The sequence below is a fragment of the Herpailurus yagouaroundi genome, unplaced genomic scaffold (assembly GCF_014898765.1).
Source record: "Herpailurus yagouaroundi ecotype Mexico unplaced genomic scaffold, PumYag 67569, whole genome shotgun sequence".
Classification (NCBI taxonomy): Eukaryota; Metazoa; Chordata; class Mammalia; order Carnivora; family Felidae; genus Herpailurus; species Herpailurus yagouaroundi.
In genome coordinates, this window is record NW_024420375.1 from 4,226,866 (window position 1) to 4,239,588 (window position 12,723).

At 40.6% G+C, this 12,723-nt stretch overlaps 1 protein-coding gene across 8 annotated transcripts in view; it reads right to left on the reverse strand.

Moving 5' to 3' along the window:
* HDAC8 (histone deacetylase 8) overlaps positions 1-12,723 on the reverse strand; it is a 226,833-nt gene that overhangs the window by 200,442 nt on the left and 13,668 nt on the right. The window lies entirely within an intron of this gene.

Genomic DNA, 12,723 nt, shown 5'->3' on the forward strand with positions numbered 1-12,723 from the left:
AATGAAATATGGCCTTTTGTAGCAACGTGGATGGAACTGGAGAGTGTGATGCTAAGTGAAATAAGCCATACAGAGAAAGACAGATACCATATGGTTTCACTCTTATGTGGATCCTGAGAAACTTAACAGGAACCCATGGGGGAGGGGAAGGAAAAAAAAAAAAAAAGAGGTTAGAGTGGGAGAGAGCCAAAGCATAAGAGACTGTTGAGAACTGAGAGCAAACTGAGGGTTGATGGGGGGTGGGAGGGAGGAGAGGGTGGGTGATGGGTATTGAGGAGGGCACCTTTTGGGATGAGCACTGGGTGTTGTATGGAAACCAATTTGACAATAAATTTCATATATAAAAAAAAATAAAAAAAAAGTTATATGATAACACACTTTTTGCAAATCAAATCTTGAATTCACTAAAGAAATTTAAGGAACTCAGTAGATGAATCCTGTCGCAATGAAGGCTCCTTCTATAAAATGAATTCTCTGTTCAACCCCTGTATCTATTCATTTGGTAATGTGCATTTTTTAAAATTTCTTGGTTTTCTTAAATTGGAGCATACCTATATTTAATCTTTAAGACAGTGCTGAAATCACTATTAGAACACATTAGCTTTCTTTCCCTCTCTGCTGGACATGATGATCTAGGGAAGGAAAAATGAGCTAACAGGTCCTAGCTTGTGTCATTATAGCTTGTGACTGGTTAACATATTATATAATCAGATGTTTCCATGCCTAATGTCCAAACCTTGTCATGATGTCTTCTGTGGGCTCCCTTTCCTGACACCCTGTTTACTACTCCTGCAGCCAGTTCATGTTGCTGTCTTTTGTGAGAATGGACTCAATAACTTTTACAGATCAAGAGTTTCTGTGTTTATTTATAATGCCATTGTTTTCTTTATCAAAGAGGGAGAATGAAAAACCAAAAATCCTTCTGTAATTTGATTTCATAGGTATGTCCAGTAAGTCCTCTTAGAGGCTTACATGTTCCAATGATAGAAACTGGGATAAGAATCAGGAGACTAGGTTCTCTCTGCCTTAGTTTTTGACTTATTAAAAAGTTCCTACCTTACACATCTCCTTCAAAGGAATGTTATCATAAAGAGTTCAAATAAAAGCATTTATAAAAAATTCAAAGTACTCACTATCCCCATTATCCAATTCATAACTTTTCTCACATTAAGACTCCAATTCTAATTTAACATAGCTAAATAAATCACCTTTTGCACACCTGCCTCTCTCCACATAAAACATGCACACAAAATACATGTACCTGACTGTGGGAAACCAGAAATTAGTTCCACATAATGGACTTTCTTTTAACTACCTATTCTACATTTATAGTCCACTTTAAGGGCTCTATGCCTAGTGCCGGCAGTTCTAAGAACAGTGAGATCAGTTTGTCTACAGTTGTTCCAACCTTTTTTGGCTCTGGTACACCTACACTTGCTTCCAAAAATATACCCCACAGTCTGGTGCTCAATGGAATGAAGAACGTCCCTGTGCTAATAGAATATAAAACAAAGAAGGCAATGGATATAGTTTTACATTTTAGGGTACTCATAACAACACAGGCAAACCAGTGGAAATGATACAATTGGCCCTTCGCTGAGAGAAAGCCGTCTGGGATTGTTTTTTTTTCAAGGTGCGAAAGATTTACACTTATCAGTCTGAACCCCCCCAGCTTGGCCTCCCTTGTGACTGAGGATATGCTTTTGAAGAGATGGCTGGCCAAGGTAAATGGTGCAGCCAATAGCACTGGAATCAGCAAAAAGCAACTGACAAAAATCAAGGTCTTGTCCTTATTAACATTGTATTCTAACTGCCTGAGCTAACTAGCTACTGATACTGCCTGCAAAGAAACCAACTTTCATCAGAAACAAAAATGCACTCGAGTACTAATACAGATAAATTGTTTGTCTCCATGACCTGCATCCAACATTGAGCCTATCCCAAAGTTGCCATCTGATAAGATGGAAAAACCCTTTATTTACCTGAACAGTTTTAAAAATTCCATAATTTATAATACCATTACCTTCAATGATCAATTCTATTTCATGTGAGTGGCTTGCATTCCAACTGTTTACACTACATTTCTTTTTTCTTTTTCTTTTTTAATGTTTATTTATTTTGAGAGAGAAAGAGTGCAAGTGAGCGGGGAAGGGACAGAGAGAGGGGAAAGACAGAATCCCAAGCAGGCTCCACACTGTCAGCACAGAGCCTGATGTGGGGCTTGAACCCAGGAATGAGATCATGACCTGAGCCAAAATCAAGCGTCGGACGTTCAACCGACTGAGCCACTCAGGCGACCCTACACTACATTTCTTATAATTAGCATACATTTCTGAGAAATTTTTAGCAAATATTGATGTTGTTTATATGAAACAGGTTTTAAAGGGCAAGCAGAAGTCTCTAAAGTTAATTAAGGTACCTTTTTTTATGGATGTATATCTTTCTTAAAGGAAGTTCACAGATAGGGATTCCTGGTCAAGACATTAATAAGAGCTTAACAACCTTCAAGATACTTCCTAAGGGAAACTGTAATAATCTCTTGAGAGGTTTTGTTAGTTGTCTGGCATAAAGCCCATAATTACCTCTTGACTCAATCTACCTTGTATGATTTATTATTACAGTTATATTAAAGTACATCAGGCAAGATCAGTGATTTTCACCCCTCTCAATTTAAATCTTACCTTGATTTGCCCCCAGTCTCCAGAAGAGTTTAAAGAGCCAGTTTTACTGAATTCCAAAGACAGTTCATAAAATGCATGGAAAATAAAGATTCTCAGAAGAAAAATCCGCCAAATTCTAGCAAAGACCAGCTAGGAAGTGTATGTAGCTTACTAGCATTCCAACTAAATTAAGTGGTATCATTGTGTAAGAATCTGTGTGGGTAGTTGGATTAAATATTTGAAAATATGCTTAAAAAAAGGAAAGCTAAGTTTTATTTTGGTGATAATACAGTTTATATTAAAGACAGGTTGGGGTAGAAGATTAAATTAAAGTAAAGCTATAGAACAATATGTGACCCTATCCAACATTCCTTCCTCTTTCCTCCACAGAACTCTTGGTTCGTATATTTAAGCAGTAAAACTAAAAATGAAATCTCTCACTATAGTACAAACATTAAAAAAAAGTAAGAGCAATTAGTCCTAGATACATACTGTGAATTTGCGCCTTCAATTTCCATTTAAGTTTCCTGAGAAAAGATGATGCCGGAATGGATTTAGGACTATGGACAATAAATAAAAAGGTTTGCTCTAAGTGCACACTATATTAGAAAAATTCACCAGTGTTACAGACAACTTGTCCTCCTAGCAAGGACCAGCTTCAGGAACCGTTCAGATTACAAAAATAGGTGCTGGGAATAAAGATGGATTGTATTTCTTAGGCTCACTTGATGAGTCCATTAAATAGACTGGAAAACACATTAAAATACATAAAATACCTTCTTCTCAAAACGTCAAGGTTATCAAAATAAGGAAAATCTGAGAAAATGTCACAGCCTGGAGGAACATAAGGAGACAGCTTAAATGTAATGGTATACTAGATGGGATTCTAGGACAGAAGGACATTAGACAAAAAAAAAATAGGAAATCTGAGTAAACTATGAACTGCAGTTAATAATGCATCAATATGGATTAATTAATTATAACAAATATATCATATTCATGTAAGATGTTAATAATAGGGGAAATTGGGTGTGGGATACATGGCAACACTATATACCATTACTCAATTTTTCTGTAAATCTAAAACTATTCTAAAAATTAAATTTATTAAACATGGATTATATTTCTTAGGCTATTTGAAATGACTCCACCAATGAAAAATACTTAATACTGAGGGCGCAGCTCATCAACGGCCTGAATCAAGGGCACTCAGGGCCATCAGCTATGAGCTGACAGCAGGACAAGATCTCCACACCTCCATAGTAATCCAGCTCAGAAAGCTGCAAATCCAGGCACCCAAAACCCTTTCAGAGAATTTCAATAGGAACAATGGAAAATCAAGACAGTTAGCAAAACCTGTTTAACTTTCTTCATCCCAGACAACCCTATAGCTCTCAAACACACTGTGGACAGCACGTTTCAAAAGCAGTGAAATCTCCATTTGCAGAATTCCAGCTAACAATTCTGGAGGGTCAGGGCCAGCCCAGGCAACCAGCATCCTCCATCAGCTGCCAGCCTCTCTTGAAAGAGGGAGGAGCTGGTATCAGAGCAGAGGCAGCCAGGGTCATTAGTGGCTCTTAGCTCAGGCACTACAATGTGCACTGTTACCTAACACTATTGTTTACACAAATAAAGCACATAAATGCCAAGTCGGACTCTTGCCCTTCTCTTGTCTAAGGATTCTTTAAGCACCAAGAATCATGGATGCTATATTTATCAGCCAGGTTATGAACTCTGAAGGATAGTTTCCTAATGGAAATACTGTCCACAGTTAATTAGTCAAACACAAATTTCAAGGTGAAAATCTCTTGACTCTAAATATTCATTCTTTCATTCAAATTATAAATATTTATTGAAGAACGATTATGAGACAGATGCTGAGATGATGAAAAAATTAGCTCCGCAGAACACTTAGAACTGATGAAACAGTTTAGATGAACATCAGATCAATAAATAGAAACAATGGATGACGTTAAAGAGAATCTCATCAAGCAGAAAACATCCTTGATTTAGCCTTGCATGCCCTCTAGTGGTCCCTTGGCTAAAATGCAAAGCTTACATAAGCCCACAGTTTTTGGTCATGTTGAATATACTGGAACTCTGACGTACTGACTGCTTATTCGACTTTATGAACACTTAAACTTCTGACTGCGGTGTAGAATCCCCTCCCTCCCTCCCTCCCTTTCTTTCTAACTCTATCATTGTCCTGGTTCTGATAATTTCATAAAATCTGTTAAGATATTATCATTGATTCATTCAACAAGTATTTATTGAGGGCCTACGTTGAGAAGGAATTAACTCATCTTTCCAACTTAATAATTTTTAATTTTCCAAACATTTTGACACTCAATAAGTCAACTGGTAGTATGAAGGACACACCTCCAAACAGCTGGGAATTAATGTTTCTCAGTCATCTCCTGCCCATCCATTCCAATTTTCACACTTGATTATTCACCCAACAAAATTTTATTGAGGGTTTACTATGTGCCAAGTAGAGTTCTAGGCAGTGAGCTATAGTAATGAACAAAAGAGATAAAAATCCCTACCTCCTACAAAGTTTATTTCATATAAATATAAAATAAATAATAAAAATAAAGTTATATCCTAGTGGGAAAAGACAGACATAAATAATAAGTAAATTAAATAATTTTTTGATGATTAATAGTATGGACAACAATCACACAGTGTAAGGGCAATGGGAAGCTTTTTTGCAATGCAAATCTTAAAACATGGCCAGGGAGTCTTATTGAGACAGTGATTATTCAGCAAAGACTTGAAGGAGATGAAGGGGCACTAGCTGGGAGAAGAGTATTTCAGGCAGTAGGAACAGCAAGGGGAAAGACCAAGAGGTGGGAATATGCCTGGTAGGTTCAAGAGATATGAGAAGTCCAGTGGCCAGAGAACAGCAAGGAAAGGAAGAAAACAGTTTTACAGGAGGAAGAGGGGAGAAGGAAGGAAGGTGCAGGGCTTTGTAGGGTAGAGTAAGGACCCTAGCTTTTACTCTGATTGAAACAAAGAACCAATGCAATGTTTTGTCCCTTCTCCTTATCCCCAATAGCCAATGGATCACCAAGTTCTGTCTGTTATGCCTCTAAAATCACTCTCAAGTGCTTTCCTTCCTTTTTACAACCACTGTCACTACCTTCAGTCACACTTTTAAGATCTCTTCCCTGGTCTCTGAGCATAACAGTCTGTTCTTTTTCTTTATTAATGAGATTGCGTAGAAGGGTGAACTGATCTGGGGTCAGGAGGTAGAGGTGGAGGCAAAGGGCAGGGCATAAGAGTGCAATTTACTTGCAGTCCTGGTACCTGGACCTGAAAACAAACACCAGAGTTACATTTAAGAGAGAATGCTAAGGTTCAGCTAGGAAAGCATGCCTATAATAGGCTTATAAGATCAACATGCTGATGGGTGGTCCTCCCAACTATCTCCTGATCAACAACCTTGTAGTGAATCAGGCAGTTGGACAATCATGATGTTGCTGGAAAGCTAGCGCCTCTTGCAAGATGAAACTGGTCTCCAAGCCCTAGATTGCTGAGGCTAACTGCAGGGTACAGCATAGACAAGTGATGAGTGGCAAAATACTTGGATGAGTGATCATGAAGTAGCAAGTGCACAATATTCTAAAAACTGCTTGCTGATATAGAAGGTCTATGGGAAGACAACTAAATTTCACCTCAGAGGTTGCTAGGTAAGAGTCCTTCAATTTTTGGCATGGGCAGAGAGGGCTGTGCCAAAAGAAAATCTAACTGGTGTCTCACACCTGAATGATCCAGTTAGTGTAATTCATACACTACTCAACAGCAAACACTTTTTCTAAAATTTTTTTTTTATTATTACATTTCTTTGTTTTTGAGAGGCAGAGAGAGACAGAACATGAGTGGGGGAGGGGCAGAAAGAGAGGGAGACAGAATCCGAAGCAGGCTCCAGGCTCTGAGCCGTCAGCCCAGAGCCCGCAGCAAATAGTTTTTCTATGTGCCAGGCATTATTCTGTGTGCTTTACACATATCACTTCATGTAATACAACTGCTTTGTGAGGTAGGTACTATTATTATCTCCATTTCATAGGTAAGGAAATCAAGGGACATAAAGTTTAAGCAAGCTGTTCAAGGTCACATAGAAAAAGTGGTAGTGCTGAGATTCAAATCCAGGCAGTGTGACTTCAGAATCCCTGCTCTTAACTTCTATGCCATGTTTTATGGTGAAGGCTAATTGAATGTGTACTTGGGTAGTCCATACTTGGTCAGCAAGGTACTGACCAGGCTCAGCGATGTCAATGGTTCCAAGGCAACAGTAGGCTAAATGCCAGGAAGAGAAGAGGTCTGGATAGAGGAGTTGGATAGAGGAGTTGTAGTGCATTAGAAGAGAATTCTGAGGAGGTTGGCCCAGAGGGCCAATTGTATTATGTATTGGAAGTACAGAAGTAGTGCTGCCCTCCTCCACCCCCACCAGAACATGGGTAATCCATATGGCCTGGCAGGTTGTCTGCTGGTAGTGGTATGGTGGAGAGGCAAATGTGGCCGAGGATGATTTTGCATGGCATTCTCCAAAACTAGCGTATGAACTGGAGGCTGTGGTTGGGGAGCAGATGGCCATGGAACCCGTGAGAGTAGAAGACCTTTTAGATGTATGGGCAGCAATGGCTGGCGTGAATTGAGGTAACAGGCAAAGAGGGACCCACCACTAGTAAGAAGGTGTTACAGATGTGGGAGGGTGGAAAATCTGTACTGAAGTTCACTGGGACAATGTCCCAAGAGCCTGAAGGTTACCTTGGTCTGTTTTTACCTCAACTACAGTGATTATTAGTGGTTAGGTCAGAATGGGGCAACTAGAAAAACCTTTAGACCAGGAGTTCTCAAACTGTGCTGGGCATCAGAATTACCCAGGGAGGCAGTGGCAAAAAGTGAATATTCTTGGGCTGCACCCTTAGAGGGTGTGATTCACGAATCTTCATTTTAGGATTAAGATGCAAGTGGTCTACAGAACACAGTATGAAACAAAATCCGTGAGATTATGTGCAAAGTTTGAATGGGTTGTGTTGGCCTGTTGGAGTGGTACCCACGAGCACAAGCAAACCCTGATCATAATAGCATGGGGCATCTCGGAACAACATAAACCTCTGGGCTGCCCTGGAATGGGCCCGAATCTTTATGTTCTACACATGCATCTGCCTGCTCCCTATGCTGTGGCTGGGGTAAATGGCTATGACTTTCTTGGGCTGAAACCCATTTCTACTGCCTGTTGGTATTCTGAATTCTGAAATAGGATGGGTGCTTTGGGAAGGGTCTACTTTACCCGGTATGGGTTGAGTTTACGAGTCTGCCTTGGCTGCTCTAGGCTATAATTGTTTGAGCTCATCATCACAAACTGTCTGTCCTTCTAAAAGGAAGTGTCTCCTTATCTTGAAAGTGGCCTTGATCACTAAGAGCTCTTATTCCCACTTGGGGTAATTAACCTTGGTTTGGGCCAACTTCCTGGAGATGTGGGCGCAGGGGCAGAGATGAAAGTACTCAGGTCCTCCTGTAACAGGACAACAACCCCAACCTATCACCCTCCCACTCCATCCACATCCTTGTACATGGATGCTGAAGGCATTAGTCAATGGTACAGGCCAAGGCTGGGGTAGAAGGCCTTCAGCTACAGGAAGGTCATTTTTGTGTCTGGGACCAAATTCCCTTCATTTCAGAAAGGCTTACATCTTATCCAGAAACACAACATTCACACTTCAGGGCTTCGCCTGGAGACAGTACTACTAACATCCCATTACCATGTAGCTTAGAGATTCTGTGACATCACATTAAATAAATTTATCAAACTATTGATCAGGTAAATAACTATTCTAAGAGGTGGTGTGTGATCTCATTTGCTTGAAGAAGGCAGGAGCACCACATAGGAAGTTCCATACATTACTTTTGTTAATCTAGATGAGGTTCTTGGTGCCCCTAAGGTATAGACAGCTCTGTGGATAATAGAGACTTATGGAATTAAATTGGGAGGTTCCAGGTTAACAGAAAGGATTTTGAATAGTGAATACACTGAGGCTGAAATAATCTTGACAGAAAATATTCTCTGCTTTTTATTTTCAGAAAGTGTCTCAAGGCCAATGCAGAAGAACTGGAGGATCTGATGAAACCTGCAGTCAGTTGCTGTCCAAAGTTTTTATATTAGAGAAGGCCTTGATTTTAGACTGGGAGAACATCTGCTCCTTTGGTATTAAAGGAAAAGTCCTGGGTATTGGCACTAGTGTACAGTCAATTTCCCAATCAGGCACAGTCTCTCTGTCTCTCAGTAGAGAATATCTTCATTTGTCTTATGGGTATGGGTTGGACCTAGCAGTGTAAAGGTTTAGTTGAACAGAGAATTCTATGTGATGTTTGGGAGGGGTAGGGGTATAGGGAATCCTGGCAGTAAAAGTCTGACAAAGCAAAAGACATGAGTCTTGAAGGCAAGAGTGAATAGTCTACTCTGTCGAGAGCAGCTTATAGGCAAAGGGGAAGTGTAAGTGCAGTGGGGGACAAACAGTACCAGGGCTGACTTCAGCTGGATAGGTAGTGGGACCTGCTGGACCAGGGACTTTTCTGAGAGGCTACCTAGGACCCCCTGAGTATAACCCAGTCCAGATATAATAAGTGACTTTTATCAAATGCTATGTGCCAGGTTCTTTGCTAAGCTTTTTAATGTAATTATTATTAGATTTAATCCTTATAGCCCTATAAGGTAGATAACTTAAATTATTACATCCAATTTACAAATGAGGACACTGAGGCACAGAAGTTTTACATCTAGTAATTGAGGGACCTGGGATTCCCTGGACAACACTGAACTACTGTGATGTATGGTCCTCCCCAGTTCTAAAGGAAGTATAAGAACACATCTCATCCCCTAGAGGCTAGGGGTGGTGATGCCATAGGAACAAAGCATGTCTTAGCTGGTTCCTACTTTGCTGCCTGGCTGGGCAGTCTTCTGATGGAAGGGCTGGTGCCTTACAGGTTGGGCACATATTGAAAGAATGATCTGGGCTATTACAGTAAAGGCATGTCTCTCTTGCCTGGTGATGTGTCTGTTCTCCAGGTGCCAGCATTGAATGGGTATAAAGAGAATTCAGGCCTCCATTTTCATGTAGTTATCTGTTTGTAAAGGTTGGAGGGCAGGAAGTACAGATACAGGAGCGGGGCTGGCCACTCAGTTAACAAGTTATACTCTGCATACAGCCCTTTGGGGAAACTGTAATGCAGTCCACTGTCATTCACTCCATGCATAAGGAACTGGAGGCCTTGATAATACAGCTCTAGTGCCTTTGATCATAATTTCCAGGTGGGTAGTACTTAAGAGCTAGAGGTCTAGTTCTACATTCTTGTAGAGCTTGCCAAGACACAAGGCAGTTTCATGGCTCTACCATTTGCTGCCCCCCAGGTGGAAGTACCAGAAACCAACAGCATTCTAGGATATATCTCTGTCTCTTCTCACAGGGAAGCAGGACAGAGGGGGCCCAGCTGGCAAAGATCCGGTGTTGCCATGTGGTAGGCAGAAATGTTATCGGACAAGAGGACATAAACAGGAGTGTGGGAGGACGAAATGCATCATTGAGCTAGAGATGTAGGTCTTAAATGGATTATCAGAACAGGATAAAGGAAAATATTGGGAGCTGAGATGCAGAGTCAAATAGGTTAAGAGACACCAGAAGGCAAGAATGAGGAACAGCCAGTCAAAGTGGACAAATAAGATATCTCCAGACAATTCTGGAGGTTAGGAATCACTGTTCTGTGTTGGGTTTTAATATCTCCTAGCACATGTTTACATGGACAGGGTGAGTCCCATTTAAGGGAATCTAGATGTGACAAGATGACTTCCTAAGAGTCTGACTACAAAAAGCAGAATCAAAGGATTCAAAGCAGCCTGTGAGGAAGTGATAGAAGAGAGCAAGAGTTGTTTTACAGAGAGTATTGGTCATTGGGCAGGCACTCTTCAGTTCACTAGCAGGCAACCCACTCAATCGTCTGTAACACCCTCCTTCCCTTCTTTTGCTCTGGCTTCACAAGTGGTGGTTCTCCTCCTCCCAAAGCCACTCACCCCATCCTCTCCTGCCTTCTCTGAGACTTTGCTCCATTTCTTATCCTTCTAATATTTCCAGTATTTCCCTTTCAGCCCATACATATTATTAAATCTTTTAGAGCAAACCCAACAAGCACCCCTCAAGCCTCACTTTCCCTTGACCATTGCCCTCCTCTTTCCTTTCTTTCCATTCAAACCTTTGGACAGTTTATGTTCCTTTCCTGTCCATTGCTTTAGTTCCTGCTCACCCTTCAATATTTTGTATTCCCATCCCTCTCCAGGATGTTATCTTACCAAAATCATTAGTGACTATGTTACTTGCCAAATATGACTGACATTTTAGTACTTCTCTGGATTGACCCCTCCATAGCACGTGGCACTGCTGAGAGCTTTTTGCTTCTTTAAACTCCTCTGCTCCCATGGGATTCCATGGTCCCTTTCTATTTTGATTATCTGGCTGGCCCTGATTGTCGCTTTTTGGCTGAATTCACTGGGGCCTCTTCTTATATTTGCCCGTTACAAGTTGCTGTTTCCTGGGGCTCTAGGCTCTACTTTCTTTTTCTCCTGACTCTCTGCCTTTTCCCTAGGTAATCCTGTCCATTTTCATGGTTTGAACCACCACTTTATATACTGGCAACACTTCTGTTTCTATTTTTAGCTTCCACCTCCATCTCCAAATTGGAGTATCCACTTTCCCTGGCTATTACCTTTGCTGCACACCAACACCTATTCTTGTTTATTGAGGTTTACAAGGGTTAAGTACACAGGTTGGAAAAATCAGGCTGCCTGGGTTTGAATAACAACGTGATCACTTACCAAGCTTGAGCAAGTTGTTTAACCTCTTTGTACTCCAAATGGGTAAAAGAGAGAAAATAACAACATATGCTTCTTAATATGAGAATATATGAGAACTATGAGAATATATGAGACAAAATTCAGGTAAGGTAGCATCTAGCATGTAGCTCAACACATTGGCTATTGTTATCAATATCCTGCTTTCTCTGGGACTCCGCTCAAGGAAGCCAGAAACTTGAGTTATCTTCCTCCTCTTTCCTCTCCACTCATATCCACTAATCATTAATACTTGATTTTATCTCTTAAAGCTGTCTCAAGTCAGCCTTCACCATTCTTCATCCCACAATCTCACTACTCTGCCTTAGATCAGGTCTTCATCACTTGTCATTGGGAGGACTTGCTTGTGCCCTATTCAGTCTCCCTACCTCCAGTCAACACCTCCTTCAATCCTTCCATCCTCTATGACTACAGAGTTAGTTTCCTAAAATACAGATCTCACGTTACTTCCTCACATAATTTTGCAGTGCCCCCCCCCCCATTTCCTACTACAGAGTTTCTCAAAGTATGCACATCAGAATCACTCCTAAAGTTTGGAAGTTGTAGGTTCTGACACACTACTCCAAACCTACCCAATCAAGATCTCTGAGAGAGAACTAGATATCTACATTTTTCATTTGGGGGATTCAGATATTCATGAAGCCTTTCATAACCCATTTCCTACTTTTCTACCTCACCTTCTGCCATTATCCACTTGGTACTTTAACACCTCCAACACTACAGGGCAGTGTGTAGTTTCCCAAATCCACCAAGCTATTTTACATCACTCTGCTTTTACAAAGGCGGTTGTGGCTTCCTGAATGCTGTTCACCTTCTTGTCTCCCTGGCACACTCCTTTGCATCCTTTGAAATCTTCTTCGCCATAACCTCCCTACTGACCAATCTTATTTTACTTCTTTACAGCACTATTTCTCAATCATTTGCTCATTATCATTTCCTAATCCAAGGAGCCTTTTTAGATAAGTTGTCTTAATTGACCACTCTATAAAATTTTAATATCACAGATATACTGCACATCATAAACCATGTAACATCTAAGTTTTTTGTTTTCCTCCACTCACAAGAATCAATTTTTGCTCTGGTGGCAGACACTACTCTCCAACCTGGTCTTCTCAATTTTCACTTTTGATTTCTCTGGTAAGACTTTTCTGATTCTCT